At 39.7% G+C, this 16,630-nt stretch overlaps 1 long non-coding RNA gene across 1 annotated transcript; it reads left to right on the top strand.

Annotated features, from left to right (window-relative positions):
- The first annotated feature begins 5,165 nt into the window (after positions 1 to 5,165).
- LOC117506409 lies at positions 5,166 to 15,327 on the top strand. Its single transcript, XR_004559459.1, has 3 exons — positions 5,166 to 5,322; positions 9,967 to 10,086; positions 11,109 to 15,327. It is a non-coding gene; the product is annotated as an uncharacterized LOC117506409 (long non-coding RNA).
- Positions 15,328 to 16,630: the final 1,303 nt, after the last annotated feature.

Below are 16,630 nucleotides of genomic sequence, written 5' to 3'. Positions count from 1 at the left end.
TCGTCTGAGTTTTTCCAATACGAGACATACATATGCGTGTCCAGACATGTCTATGATCACAGCAGCATGCAGGTGCCACACAAACAGCAGCTTCGTGACACTTTAAGTTCCAAAAACCGACAGACTGAAAAAGTTAAGAGTTTCAGGGTGAAGTGTGTCATCTCCTCTGTAAATACGAACAAGTCCTTTTTCAAGAAAAGCTCAGAAGCTTCATTATCAGAAATAACCGCATTCGTTTCCCTCTATCTGTCTCTGTCTGGGATGTTTCTGTTATGCTCTGATCTATGTCACATGCAGAGAAATGCAGAGAATTGCCGAGTGAAACGTATTCCGGAAATGCACCTGTGACCTTGCTTTTGGGGGGAAAGGAATAAAAACATCAGAAACCACTAATTATGAGCACATGTTCGCATGGAGACTCATGAGTACTTTGATGTTGTGTTGCTAACTGGGACGTTTAAACACTTGCGCATGTCCATTATACTAACTAACTTTATTGATCCCTTGGTAAACTCCCTCAGGGAAACTGAGGTTCCAGCAGCATTGTATAGCAGCAGACAGGGTAAGAATCACTGCAATAACAACATTTAAAACCTCAAAACCCTGACCTCCCATAGTGCATTGCAGCACAACATCCATTGTTTACTGGCGAGCTGAAATTGGTAATTTTTCCAAAAATACTTGTCTTATCAACTTTTCGCTTTTTCAGTGTTCATCCTTGACCCAAAATACAAAAGCATACCAAACGGCAAATGTTTCTGCATGATCAAAGCCACACACACACACTCAGAGTCCACTTCGCTAGCTGAAACCGTGAGACTGGAACTATCACACACACACACACACACAAGGATTTATGAGTCTTTGAAATGTCAGCCTCAAACTACTACTGGCTACAAAGTGGACCTAATATTCTGATTTGATCAATAAAAACAAGCATAACTCAAAGTTTTTCTTTGGCACGGTAGCATTTTTCATTCATGGACAGCCACCTGTTAGTCGTTCTCCCTTTTCAGCACAGGACTTATTGGATTTTTTTTTTTTTTGAGAAGAAAATAGAAGACAGTTATGTTGAGCATATCTCAACATGCCTTGGTCCAGCCACTGCACCCTGCTATGGAAGTGGGTCCTTCCATTGAGGTGTTACCTAGATTTACAGAATTTAATAGTATTTCATTAGGTGCACTGACAAAACTTGTGACGTCTACAAAAAAGCACAACCTGTTTATTTGATCCCATACAAACAAAACTGTTTAAGGACCTGTGGCCCATTCTTTGGCTGACTGTGCTGCAAATTGTTAATCTCTCACTAACTTCTGGATCTGTTTCTAAATGCTTTAAATCTGCAGTGATTAAACCATTACTTAAGAAATTTAATCTTGACCCTAGTGTATTCAAAAATTATAGGCCAGTATCAAATTTATCATTTTGTTCTAAAATTCTGGAAAAAGTGGTTTCACGGCAGATTGTGGACCAGCTTGCTGAGAATAATCTTTTTGAGCCACTGCAGTCTGCTTTTAGTAAATGTCACTCCACAGAGACGGCTCTCAATAAAGTAGTGAATGAACTTTTGCGATCAATGGACCCAGACACCACTACGGTTTTAGTGCTGTTAGATCTTAGTGCTGCGTTTGATACCGTGGATCATCATATTTTACTCGATAGGATGGAGAATTATTTGCATGGTTGACATCATGCCTGTCCAATCGTTCTCATTGTGTTTTGTACAATAACACTACTTCTAATCATAATGATATGAGGTTTGGGGTTCCACAGGGATCTGTTCTGGGCCCCCTGCTTTTTTCCCTGTATGTAACACGTCTTGGGTATATACTGTGGCGTTTTGGGATTGCCTTTCATTGATATGCTGATGATACTCAACTCTACATGCCGATAACTGCCGGTAATCTTATTCATATAAAATCCCTAGAGGATTGCCTTACTTCAGTGAGAAGCTGGATGTCTAGTAATTTCCTGCTTTTGAACTCTGATAAGACTGAAATGATGGTTCTTGGTCCAGCAAGACATCGGCATTGGTTTGACCAGCTAGTGCTTAGTTTAGGTTTGTGTGTTATACATCATACGGACAAAGTGAAGAACCTTGGGGTAATTTTTGATCCTACGTTGTCCTTTGACCTCCACATTAAAGACATCATGAGGAGTGCTTTCTTCCATCTGCGAAATATAGTGAAGACCCATCCTATCCTGTCTATGGCTGACGCTGAGACCCTGATACATGCATTTGTTTCCTCTAGATTGGATTATTGCAATGTTATAATTTTCTGGGTTGCTGCAGTCCAGAATCAGGGGTCTGTAATTGGTTCAAAACACTGCTGCCAGACTCTTGACTTGAAGCAGAAGGTTTGATCACATTACTCCCATTTTGGCATCTCTTCACTGGCTGCTTATCTCTGAGAGATCAGATTTTAAGGTCATAAAGTTGTTCACAGACTAGTGCAGCAGATAAGAGAATATTTAGAGGGGAGTTGAGTTAACACGGTTCTAAAAAGGAATAGTTTGGACCATGTATCATCCTTATCACGTTACGGAGTAACATATGTCACATGTCATAGAATCCAATAGACGTAGACCTTGTTTGACCTTTACTTTGGAGACCAAGCATTCAAAACTGTCAACAATATTACATTTATTAATCCTATTAGCTAAACCAATAATTTGCATCACTTTTTTACCAAAATTGGAGCAACTTTAACTTTTGACCCCTGTACAAAATGACACTGACCTTTGTCACCTTTCTTGCTGTTTTTATCCCATAACTCCATAGAATTCAGTCACAGATAGTCCAAACTATACCTTTTTGGAATCTTTATGATCAGACAAATAATGTGGAATATTTTTTTCAATATGATTGGAGCATCTTTTAATTTTGACCTCTGTGTAATTCTTCAATTGACCCCTACCTGACCACCGATTGAAAAGTCAAGTGTTCAGTTGTTTTTTTCAAAAGAGGGGTGTCTAAGGTTTATTTCTGCCGAATTTGATGCTTTTATCACCATGTGCATGATTATTTCACTTATCTGCTGCACTAGACTGGCACCACCCTACTTGGCAGATCTACTTAAGCCCTACGTACTGGCTCAGGCTCTGCACTCACAGGACGCAGCATTGCTCTGTGTCCCTAGGGTAAAGAAAAAGTCTGTGGGACATAGAGCTTTTTCTTATTGTGTCCTGGTCCTGTGGAATGATCTACCTATTTTCGTGAGGCAGTCAGACTCGTGGAGACTATTAAGTCGCGTCTGAAGACGCATTTGGTTGCTATTTTGTATGATTAATACATTGTTTACTATGCTTTTATTATTTTATTCATTTATTTTATCTTTTAACTTTTTGAATCATGTTTTTAACCTTTTCATCATGCTCTTTGATTTTTTGATTTAATTTGTTTTGGTTTTTATTGTTGAGTTGTTTTATGTGAAGGGCCTTGAGATGACACAGTTGTGATTAGGCACTCTATAAGTTTAATACATTGAAACTGAATTGAAATTGTCACGCACGCACGTTATCGCAAATGCGATCACCAGCCATGGAAGGGTCCACTCGTCCTCATGGAGCCACAGCCAGAGATCATTTTCAAGTTCTACTGGGCCAGAGAATAATGTCCAGGTCCACTCGCGCCCGGGTTCTGATTGCACACGCACAATGTCCGATTGCAGCTCTGCCTTCAACTCAACTTCTGATCGTGTGGCACATTAGATAGTCTGTTAGCGCCTGAATATAGCGTCGTCTGAGTTTTTCCAATACGAGACATACATATGCGTGTCCAGACATGTCTATGATCACAGCAGCATGCAGGTGCCACACAAACAGCAGCTTCGTGACACTTTAAGTTCCAAAAACCGACAGACTGAAAAAGTTAAGAGTTTCAGGGTGAAGTGTGTCATCTCCTCTGTAAATACGAACAAGTCCTTTTTCAAGAAAAGCTCAGAAGCTTCATTATCAGAAATAACCGCATTCGTTTCCCTCTATCTGTCTCTGTCTGGGATGTTTCTGTTATGCTCTGATCTATGTCACATGCAGAGAAATGCAGAGAATTGCCGAGTGAAACGTATTCCGGAAATGCACCTGTGACCTTGCTTTTGGGGGGAAAGGAATAAAAACATCAGAAACCACTAATTATGAGCACATGTTCGCATGGAGACTCATGAGTACTTTGATGTTGTGTTGCTAACTGGGACGTTTAAACACTTGCGCATGTCCATTATACTAACTAACTTTATTGATCCCTTGGTAAACTCCCTCAGGGAAACTGAGGTTCCAGCAGCATTGTATAGCAGCAGACAGGGTAAGAATCACTGCAATAACAACATTTAAAACCTCAAAACCCTGACCTCCCATAGTGCATTGCAGCACAACATCCATTGTTTACTGGCGAGCTGAAATTGGTAATTTTTCCAAAAATACTTGTCTTATCAACTTTTCGCTTTTTCAGTGTTCATCCTTGACCCAAAATACAAAAGCATACCAAACGGCAAATGTTTCTGCATGATCAAAGCCACACACACACACTCAGAGTCCACTTCGCTAGCTGAAACCGTGAGACTGGAACTATCACACACACACACACACACAAGGATTTATGAGTCTTTGAAATGTCAGCCTCAAACTTCTTGTGTTTAGACTAAAGACTTTTCAGAATCAAATGAGTAGTTGCATTTAAAGCAGACATTTCCCCATTAGTGTGTTTTGTGTTAGTAATATTGATCTTGGCACTTATCTCTAAATTACAACATGCTTTTCATTGGCTGCACAAGTGAAGGTCAGCAGTGTGTTTGCACGATCAAAGTTCAATAAAATAGAATCTTCAATGTTGGGCTCCTCTGCAAAGTGCGACGCAAACCTCTGTAACATGCACATCAGCAGAGGAGATGCATGACGCATATGTCGAAATGTTTTGAATATCTGTGACATGTGGAGCAAATCTCCGTATCTCAGTATCAACTTCAAAAGTTGGTTTGTATGTTGTTGTATACTGTATGTTGTTGTATGTTGTATTTTTAGCTACAAACTTTAATATATGTTCTAAAATCACCTGGGAATTTATATTAGTTTGTTGCGCGGGTGTATAATACGACCCCTTTAATCTACGTATTAAGCCCCGCCTCTTCCCAATAAATAGAGGACCGATGTTGTACGTCCGTCACAGAGTGCTTCATCACACTCGAAAACGATCTTTGGCGTGAATGGCCGCTTGAACACGTCCGCGTGGATTCTCTGCCTGGTAACACTGAAGTCTAATCGGAATCGGCGTCCGGGAGAGAGTGTTACGGCGCCATCGCGTTCCTTTGGGATCGACTGCAGTGGGTAAAATAAATTTTTGTTCCTGAACTCAGCACGTGTGTGTGTGTGTGTGTGTGCGTGCGTGTGTGCGCGCGCGGGCGGAGTCTATCGGTGCTGTAAACAACAGTATGTAAACGAAGTTTCAGTGTCGTCACGTGGCCAAAATGTTCCACAAACAATCCGACAAAGACGTTTAAAAACTTTTTTTTAATCACACATTTGCTTTTTAAATTATGTACGTAAGTTTAAAGGAGCATTTCTTCGACATAGGCCTAAATACAAAAAAAGTCAAAGTAAAGTCTTATTATTATTATTATTATTATAACAATTTGTAAAGTGAATGTAACATAAAGTAGAAGGGCACTCAGAGTTTTTTATTTTGATGGCATATTATTATTAACTTCTGCCAGCTGTTTCTGGAGGATTGTCTGAAAATGTGGACTTAAATGTCGATTTGCTGGAACTATCATAAAGACGTTTTTGTTTTTTTTTACTCTTGAGTTGATGAACTTCGTTGTTGGTTTTGAGTGACAGAACAGAATTCTGGGGAATCAAACCATGCAGATGGTTTGTGGTTGAAGTTGGTCTAACTGCAGCTTTGCAATCTCCACGACGCACCCACTTCAAGAGAAACTAACGGTAGAACTAAAACACTGGGGAGAGGTGATGGTCTAGTGGCTAAAGGCCCGGTCCCACTGGGGTTTAGGAAGATTTGCGTATGAATTGCGCACAAAATTGGCTCATATTCGCCAAACATCCGCAATATCCGTGAAACATACTTGTATGAGTCGGCCGACACCCACACACGTCCGCAATTATTGGCAGAGGCACGTTTTTCCGTTGCCAGGGTCTTTGAGCTGCACAAAATTTTGGTTGCGGATGACATCCACCTTACATACTCGGTACATACTCAATACATACTGACGCTATGCGCTGTATATACGCCGTTAGCTGATATCCGCAAATGACGGGGATTTGAGGCTTGGCAGCGGACTAGGACAGAGTGTAAAATGGATATATAGCGTGCCTATCATGTCCACATCACAAACTAAAATAAGTTGTAGTGAATGCATACAGATTGGCCACGAATAAAGCATTTGGATTTGCGGACAATCTGCGAATGCATTATAAACACGTCACGTAAACCCAAAGTACTATATGAGGCAGAAAGGGACATACCTGCCAGTCAGTGCCGGTCCAACTGTGGAGATCCCCAAAGATGTAATAGCTGCTACAATCCAACAACATACTGTAAATCCCCAGCTGCAGAGAAGTCAGCTGTGGACCTCGGTTCTCTGTCAGGAGTTTTAACACCAACAAAAGGAAGAGTTGCTGTTTAGCCTCTCTTGTTTTGAAAAAAAAAAAGAAAAAAACACCTTCCCGAGCAGCCCCCCCTAAACTCATGAACAGTTAACCCTTGCATGACAACATGAACATCAACTCTGTGATCAACTTGTCCGAGTCCAATTATTGCTCCAGAGGCTGTGGAGTTGGTGTGAATAGTGATGCTGAAAGGTGCTTCTTTTATGACTGCAATGCAGATGCCACGCACGCACAACACGTGTACGATGCATTAACAATACATTCGTAATAATGCCGTGATAATCCCAATGCGTCTGATCCGTTTCCTCAATACATGCGTTATACAACCGTGATTGTTCGTCATATATTCGCTATACATGTAATTCATCCTGGGACATTTGTCATTTTTGGCCAATTTTGTTGCGGATGACAAGAACGCCCGTAATTTCTATACTCAATTCATGCGCAATTAATCCTGTCCTCAGTGGGACCAGGCCTTAAGGTGTTTGGCTTGAGACCAGAAGATCCTTGGTTCAAATCCCAGCCTGACTGGAAAATCACTAAGGGCCCTTGGGCAAGGTCTTTCATCCCCTATTGCTCCTGGTGTGTAGTGAGTGCCTTGTATGGTAGCTCGGGGTGAATGTGAGGCATTATTTGTAAAGCGCTTTGAGCGTCTGATGCAGATGGAAAAGCTCTATATAAATGCAGTCGATTTACTGCTCTTCCAGGGTGTGAAGTTGTCCGAGGGGCTAACCCTGACCTGGACCGGGTTCGTAACCCGGGCCGAGTTCTCCTGGGGGCTGAGTTCTCTTGTTACACAGAATAGGGGTGGTTGGGGTTACAGGGTTAGTGTTTTAAAACCTTTATTAAACCAGGAAAGTCCCACTGAGATTAAAAACCTCTTTTGCAAGGGAGTCCTTGCCAAGAGGCATCAAAAGTCACACAACAATTACAGTTAAATTCACACAATTAAAATGACATACTAATTAAGAAAAAAAGATAGAATTTTAGGAAGTCATCTTAAGTGCTCTCAGTCTGATTGAGGGAAGATTGAGGGTTAGAGTTCTAAATAGGGCTTGGTGTGACAAAGTTAGTGTTAGGGGGTTAGGGCTGTGAGTAGGGGATCGGGTTTAGGATTGAAGGTTAGGGCTTAGAATGGAGTTTAGGGTTACACAATTAATGTTGGGGAGTGAGGGATATGATTAGGGGTTCGGGTTTAGGATTGAAGGTTAGGTGTCAGAATAGGGCTTGGGAAAGCAAATCGGATGCCAAAAATTAAACATGTTTAATTTTTGTTTGCGTCCTGTGTTCGACGCAGAAATTAAGTGGTTTCAGCGCAAGTCAGAGCAACAGGACAGTACTCGACGTGACTGGAAGCCACACCATCACAAGACAACGTTACCCGACGCCAATGTATGATTCCTGCTGTGTTCCGTTGTTCCTGCAGTATAAATCACGCAGGATTATTTTTATACCGTGTACACAATGCAGTAAAACTACACGCTCAAAAAAGACCACAGAAAAACAAATGCTGATTGCAGCTGCTGCTCCTCGCTCTTCTTCTCTCACAAAAGTGTTTAAATAAAATCCATAAAAGTCCTGCTCACAGACTGATTGCCAGAGACAGGACATGTCCACATACAGTAAAAAGTCCGGACATCTCCAGTCCATTCACAGACAATTCGTTCACGTGCGCACATGTGAACAATTAAAAGAAAGGAGAAAAAAAAACTGTCTGGCTGCAGGCAGTTAGTTCCTTGTTCTCCCCTCAAACTGTCTCATCACTGTTTTAAAAAAAAAAAAAAAAAAAAAAAAAAAAAGGACAAGTCCTGCTCACAGACTGATTGCCAGAGACAGGACATGTCCACATCAACTGTAACTCCAGACATTTCCACATTTACTGACGGTTCATTCACGCGCACGCACACATCTCGCAGTCAAAGGAGGAAAGATAAACTACTATAACAGAACTCAGAGCGCAGACCTGCAGCTCAGCAGCTCAGCACAAGAACAAATATAAACTAGAAGAGAAATCAGAGTGCACAGTCTGTCTGCAGCCAAACTGTGCAGTCTGACTTCTCTGTGCAGAGAACCCGCAGGCTGCGTCCTCACCTCCTCTCTGCCCCCTGCGTCATCATGACGTCACAGGAAGCAACTCGAAGCAGGTCTGGTGTGGTTATGACAGAGTTTGAGGGAAGAGCAGCAGCAGTGGGAGCAACGGCAGTTTTTTTTTTTTGTGTGTGTGTGTGTGTTCACGTGCGTGCAAACGAATTGTCACAGCAACTTGCTCCGTGTGTGAGAGTCATAAAACGCAGGGAAGACGAAGACAACACACTGGAAATTGTTTTTTCCTTATTTATTCCTTTATTGGTTCATTCTACTGGTGCTTATAGTTGATAAAACTTGGATAAAGTTACTTGCACCAGTGCTAGTGCAATATAAAATTACGTGCACCACTCGAATAATATGTGCACAAAACTAGCACATGCACATACTATTTTGAGCACTGTCATGTTTCTTTTTATTCTTTTCTAACCTCAGAATTAGTGCATTATTCAACATTAAAAGATATGTTATATTTTACCTTTGTACAAATGACAGAATTGACATTAATGGAGTTATTCTATTGGTATTAATGTTATTTATAAATTAAAACCACAAGTCAGCATGACTTTATTTTTCAAGACCTCCGCCTGACCGGAGCATTATGATTGGCAGAGCGCTGGGCTTTGTGGCTGCTCTCAGAGTGCCTCTGTGCTGGAAGCTGTGTAGTAAACAAGAGCTTCCAGCAGGGGGCAGGATGTTCAAAGACAAAAGTGTGGTCTCATTGTTTGGGTCTGTTGTCACTTTTAATTCTAGTAGAAGCCATTGCGGCGTTAAAACTCAATTTCAGTTTATTAGTAGTTGCAAATGTACCAGAGACAATATTGGAATTTATCGGTTATCTGTAACTTTCGATACATTTTTGGGTGGCTTATCGTTTTATCTTTATCAAAGGTAACTTTTCAGTTATCCGATTATCTGTTAATCGAAGTTAATTTTTTGGTTATCTGTGCCCACCACTGGATATAACTAACACATTTTAACATAAATAATATTAATTAAACTTTTATACATATTTAGTCTCTCATCTAGTCTCACCTCTTGTTTAGTGCGAGCAATGAGTCTGGGTCTTTGACGTGCACAGGCAGCTGAGGCAGGGATGCACTGTGGAGAGGAGCAAACGAAATGTTTTCTTTTTCACCTTCTTCTTTTGTTGGTTAATACTGTTATTTTTTTGTGCCCCCCCCCCCCCCCCCCCCCCTAGAACTCGGGTGCCCCCCATTTGAAAACCAAGTTGTTCTAAGACATTATTTTTTTCCTCAGTTGTAACGATGGGAGGTGAGCAAAGCAGTGAGAGGAAAACTGAGGAGAAACATGAGGCGACTGTGGAGATCCATCAGGACTGTAGCGACGGTCAGAGCTCGGTGCCGGCGGCTGCTGAGGGTACACGCTGAACCTCCACACTATATATTTAGTGTACCTGTAATGCTTCATATAATAAATACACTCACACTAACGGTTCTCATTTCATCACAGTAAAGCTACAGTCGCAAAATGTTCATGTTGGTCAGCTGAAATTAGCCGCTCTGACACCTGCCGAGTTTGGCACCATTTGGCACGCTAACTGGCTGAGCCAAAATTCAACACACCTTGGCTGATTTCCCAGAGCAGCACGTGTGTATGTGTGTGTGATTTTATTTTGTAAGTTGAATGTAAATGCATAATATAATTGTAAATAAATTAAAAATACATGGATGAGACAAGAAAGTGAAAACACTTATTTCCACTGTGGTCCATTTAAATAGAAATGTTAATAAAATAAATAATAATAATGATAATAGTGCCTGTATATGATAACAAGAACCTAAACAATTAATAACTACAATAAGACAGTAAATTAACATTAAAAATTGTGTAATTACCAGGAAATAAAAGAGTTGAGTTCTTCTTCAAACTGTTGAGGTCTAAGGTTCCAAAAACTATTCTGGACTCGCACCATTCCAGCTCATTACAGACACTTTGCATAATTTATTGCCACCCTTGACAAATGTCAACTACCTGTTTTATAAACACGACCCAATCTAGACCCCGTGGATCCCCACGGAGAACACACTAGCTACATTTATTTGTGAACTTTCACATCTGTTTGGGGTTGTGATATACACCATCAAATAATATAAAGTGGCGAGGACCAGTGGACCCTTCCCATTTCTGGTTCTACAGCGCTAACATTAGCATTCTACGTATCTGTTCAGAATGTTTGGTACAAATTCAGCAATACGTTTATTGTGTTTGAGTGTTTCTCTTTTCTTCTTAAAAAAAACCCTTTATGATGACACAAAGTGAAATCTTACTTCAGAGTGGAGCTCGAATTCCAATGTTACGGCACAAAACCTAAAATGTCAAAACTCACTTTCTATCATCTATAACTTGCTTTAAGAAAACATTTGTATCTTCTCACATAGAAAACCCTGGAGAGTTGCCCCAGCGTGTGATCGGAAACAGGAAGGTGGACGACATGCGTTTCATGATCGTGTGCACCAACTGGTACTGAAGCTGCCGACGGTGAACGTGAAGTGAACAAGATGCAGGTCCAACACTGCTCCAATCCGGCACACAGTCGATGAGCGGTGCTGTCTTTGATGCTGCTGGACCATTGCATGTTTTCCACCTCGACAAGTGGAAACACAAATCTTCTGCGTTGAATGAAGCAGTGAAACGTTGTCGCTGCGGTATGATTTATGCGCTTGACATTTTTGAGCTGTGAAATTCAGGTGTTGTTGAAATTGCTGCAAAGGATGAAAACATGTAAATGTTTTTTTTAAACAAGTGAGCTTTTGTATGAAATTCCTAATAATCTTACCATAATGATTGTAGCATAATGTGTGTTCTTGAGCTCATGGCAAAACTCTATTGTACTTGTATTAATGGTAATTGTCCACCAGGTGGAGCTATTGATCCATTACAAGAATCTTGTTTGGAACCTGTTGCTTATAGTAGCAAGATGTGGCAATCAACCAGATCTAGGCTTTGGTGCTCACCAGGTCTAGGCGTTCATAGTCACCACAGCTAGGCTTTAGTGGGCACAAGAATTAGACTGTGGTGACCACCAACCCTCAGCTTTGATGACTACTAGACCTAGGCTTTTGGGGGCCACCAGACCTAGGCCGTGGTGGCTAGCAGACCAAGACTTGGTAAACCTAGGGTTGAAGACGAAAAAACTGATTATCTTTTTTTCGTGCTACATAATGTCAACCACACCCGCTCATATTTTCCATCATCAGGTGATAAGATTATTTCCTGCAACAAGCTCAGACATGTCCAGTAGGTAGCAGATAGGCCAATGGTATGTTATATAAGTACAACAAAGTTAGGTTTTGCATTGATCTGGTGCATTAAATTTGTACAACATTGAATAAATTTATCCTCATTATATGCCCTTTTAATTTGGTGACTTGTGGGGATGACAGCATGTGTTTTTGAGTTATTACGTTAACAACCTGATGATGGTGAATTGTTACCGATCACTCACCATATTTTACAGGGTATATGCCTAAGATTAGCCAAAGCATAGCAGCAATAATAATAACTTTCTCATTGTGTGTGTAAAATACAGTTGTGCCTCTTCATAAACTGATGTTACTGAACAGGGGGTTGAACATATTGACGAGGTGCTTAAATCCCTGAAGAAGCATTTCGTTTATCTGCACGCATCTGCTGGCTTTATGAGTCATGTTATCACACAGACGCTCCGTCACTTTATGACCCTGCAAAATTTCTTTTAATAACAGAGATATTTAAGATACGCTTCGTCCACATTCCGTAATCCTCAGCGAAACAAGCGTAAGAAAGTGGTGTTAGAAAATATACACCTGGAGTTACACACTTTGAACAGTAAAAGTGAAAAGTTAAAAACATGTTCAAAGAGAGCGATGCCCTCTGGTGGTTCAGTTATGGCGAATGCTGAGAATAAATTCAGTTTAAAAAAGGAAGACTGTTGGGGAAAATGTCAGTATAATAAATGCATTAAAACTTATTTACATTTAACAATAGCAGACTTTAAAGCTACAGTGTAAAGCTAAGATGTAGTATCATCTAGTGGTGAGGTTGCAGGTTGCATTATGTCATCATCACAATTTTGTTTCTTCTTCATGTTTTCACTTTTTTGCAGTTGGGATTAATGCTACTTTACCTTCTCTTCAGATAAGCAATATGTATAATCCTCTATCTCACAAAAACGAGGGTACGCAAACTTGTTGGCTTTTTGCTAGCAAGGGGTAGCGTGTATAGGTGGCATCACTGATTTCTTTCTTCTTTACTTCAGTATTCTAGGCTACTGTATCAACATGGCAGCCCCCAAAGAAGGGGCCCAACCCCATGGAGATTATATGAAGGGTTCTTTCTGCAGTAAGCTTTTAAAAACACATCAATTCATTGTTGCAGGTCGTTACACCAATGAACAAATGATTATGAATGCTATATCCCATTTATGCTAATAAGTGCCCCTAAAATCCTACACGCTGTAGCTTTAACTCACAGTGAGGCTCAACTGTGTTCAGAATCTGTACAAATTAAATATATGAATTTATACATAATATGGAAATTTATATATATATGTGTGTGTGTGTGTGGGTGTGCATTTCATTTTTATATGTAACATTTCATTTTCACATTATGTTAAATACATTCAATAATTTGTACAGTCTACAAATTACTGAATGCATTAATTTATAATAAAAATTAAATGTAATGAGTATATACATAAATTTCTACATTGAATGATTTGTAAAAATCCAGAGATCCATGAATAAACACAGTTAACTTTTGTTAGTTAATTGGCATTAATGTATTAACCTTGATACCTGGCATCCACAGACTGGGGCGTCTTTTTTTTTTATATATAACTTAATTCCCACTGTAGCTGTCTGTGCACGTTAAATGATGTCCTTTAATGTGTCCTTGTTGTCAAGTGTTAGTAAGATTTTTATTGTCATTTTATTTTAAACACGTGAAGGTTGTTGTGACAGAATTCATCCAATCAACGAGCAGGAACATGTTAAACAATGAAGTTTTTACTTTTATTGACATCTCATTTTTAACAAGACATTGTGTTTCTATAGAACGTGTGTGGGACAGTAAAAACAAACATTCCAGTTGTCATTTTAAACAAATCTTTGTGTCATTACACTTAAAACTGGAATTAGTGAAAACCTTTAAGTTACCAACATAAACATGCCTATTAAATAAGCATTTTTAATTATTGAAAAAAAGAAAACCGTACAAGTGTGGGGGGAAAAAAACAACTTGCATTTGAATTAAAGGCAAAAACAAAAATTCAAAAAGGTTTGTTGTCTTATTTACATAAACTGATATTTGACTCGTGGGAATCAACAACAAAATGGCACGCAGAAAGACGTGAGCCAAGGTCAAATTTTTTTCTTTTGTAGTCAACCCATTTATTCAAAAAACCCAAAACCAAACAAAAACGTAATCCGTATTTACAGAAAATCTTTTTTTTAATAAGAAAAACAAACCAAATCTCTCTTAAAGCTATAGCTGATTAAAATCTCTCTACAAGTAGCTGTGAGATTATCCAAACAGCAAATCTTATTTCAAAAAGTCTGCCCAGACTTCATTTGATATGTTTTATTCACTGACATACAGTATGTATACATTTATTTATTTTTAAGAAAAGAGAATGTTATAAATTAAAGGCAACAACAGGCAACTTAAAGGAAGACTTAGCCTCATGAAGCCACACGCCAAACTCGATAGCGTCTGCCGGGGGGGGCATCCTCAATATGGAAAATCTGAAAAATGTGTATTTATGAAAACACGAGTTTCATGTGTCAGGTGGGAATTCCAAAGGTGGCGTTTGGTTGGAATACAAACCAGTAGACGTTACATTGAATAAAAAATGGTTTAACATCTGTAAATTTGGAAAGTTTCTTAAATAAATGTTGATCATGAACTTGGCTGAGTTTAGTGAAATAACTGCAGGTAAATATACTTTATTTTGGGCCCTATCTTGACAATCTATGGCACACGGTCTAAAGTGCATAGCAACAAGTGCAGCCAGGGCGTGTCCAGCAACACTTTACTATTTACACGGGTTGCAATCTGAGCACAAAGTACGACGCAACACAAAAAGGGGCCATATTTTGTGTGATAGATGAAATAAACCAATCAGCCTGCCATCTGTTACACTGCTTTTATGATGATTGCTCCACCAGGCATGTTGCTATTTACACAGAGGACTCAGAATTGAGAGGTTTTCTGGCTATGAAATGAATCTTTGCAGAAGGGGACCATTTACTGGAGCAAAAATTGTCCACCACGGCTCCCTGAGGTGATGCATTTGAACACCTCATCAACACAACACTTCCTCCTCACTCTCTGATCAGCACAGATGGCTAAGTCCTGATTCACGGGGATCATTCAAACTCCGTGATAAATTTAAACCAGATTTTTGCACTGATGGCGCAATGGCTTTTGCCACATGATAGCAATGACCGGGCCCTGAACTTGTTAATGCAATTATACTCTGTCATTAGTTGGAAACTACCAATGACACTTGTAACCAGTGTCAGGTAGGGCCAGTTAGCCTTCATATAGCCATGGTAGTTTGCGTTTTTATAGTGGATTTTAATAATGCAACTTCACAAAGTATGTGTGACACTGGTTTAAAAAATGGAGATTATTTCTATATGCAATAAAGATAGACTTGAAGATCTTTGTGCACAACTACAACCCCTGGCAAAAATTATGGAATCACCGGCCTCGGAGGATGTTCATTCAGTTTAATTTTGTAGAAAAAAAGCAGATCACAGACATGACACAAAACTAAAGTCATTTCAAATGGCAACTTTCTGGCTTTAAGAAACACTATAAGAAATCAAGAAAAAAAGATTGTGGCAGTCAGTAACGGTTACTTTTTTAGACCAAGCAGAGGAAAAAAATATGGAATCACTCAATTCTGAGGAAAAAATTATGGAATCACCCTGTAAATTTTCATCCCCAAAACTAACACCTGCATCATATGAGATCTGCTCGTTAGTCTGCATCTAAAAAGGAGTGATCACACCTTGGAGAGCTGTTGCACCAAGTGGACTGACATGAATCATGGCTCCAACACGAGAGATGTCAATTGAAACAAAGGAGAGGATTATCAAACTCTTAAAAGAGGGTAAATCATCACGCAATGTTGCAAAAGATGTTGGTTGTTCACAGTCAGCTGTGTCTAAACTCTGGACCAAATACAAACAACATGGGAAGGTTGTTAAAGGCAAACATACTAGTAGACCAAGGAAGACATCAAAGCGTCAAGACAGAAAACTTAAAGCAATATGTCTCAAAAATCGAAAAATGCACAACAAAGCAAATGAACGAATGGGAGGAAACTGGAGTCAACGTCTGTGACCGAACTGTAAGAAACCGCCTAAAGGAAATGGGATTTACATACAGAAAAGCTAAACAAAAGCCATCATTAACACCTAGACAGAAAAAAAACAAGGTTACAATGGACTAAGGAAAAGCAATCGTGGACTGTGGATGACTGGATGAAAGTCATATTCAGTGATGAATCTCGAATCTGCATTGGGCAAGGTGATGATGCTGGAACTTTTGTTTGGTGCCGTTCCAATGAGATTTATAAAGATGACTGCCTGAAGAGAACATGTAAATTTCCACAGTCATTGATGATATGGGGCTGCATGTCAGGTAAAGGCACTGGGGAGATGGCTGTCATTACATCATCAATAAATGCACAAGTTTATGTTGATATTTTGGACAATTGAAAGGATGTTTCGGGATGATTAAGTCATTTTTCAAGATGATAATGCATCTTGCCATAGAGCAAAAACTGTGAAAACATTCCTTGCAAAAAGACACATAGGATCAATGTCATGGCATAGGGTCAATGTCAATGAGCAGATCTGATTTGATGCAGGTGTTAGTTTGGGGGATGAAAATTTACAGGGTGATTCCA

The sequence above is a fragment of the Thalassophryne amazonica genome, chromosome 3 (assembly GCF_902500255.1).
Source record: "Thalassophryne amazonica chromosome 3, fThaAma1.1, whole genome shotgun sequence".
In the NCBI taxonomy this organism is placed as follows: Eukaryota; Metazoa; Chordata; class Actinopteri; order Batrachoidiformes; family Batrachoididae; genus Thalassophryne; species Thalassophryne amazonica.
Note: the sequence above shows the minus strand (reverse complement) of the source record. Positions and strands in the feature narration are given on the sequence as shown.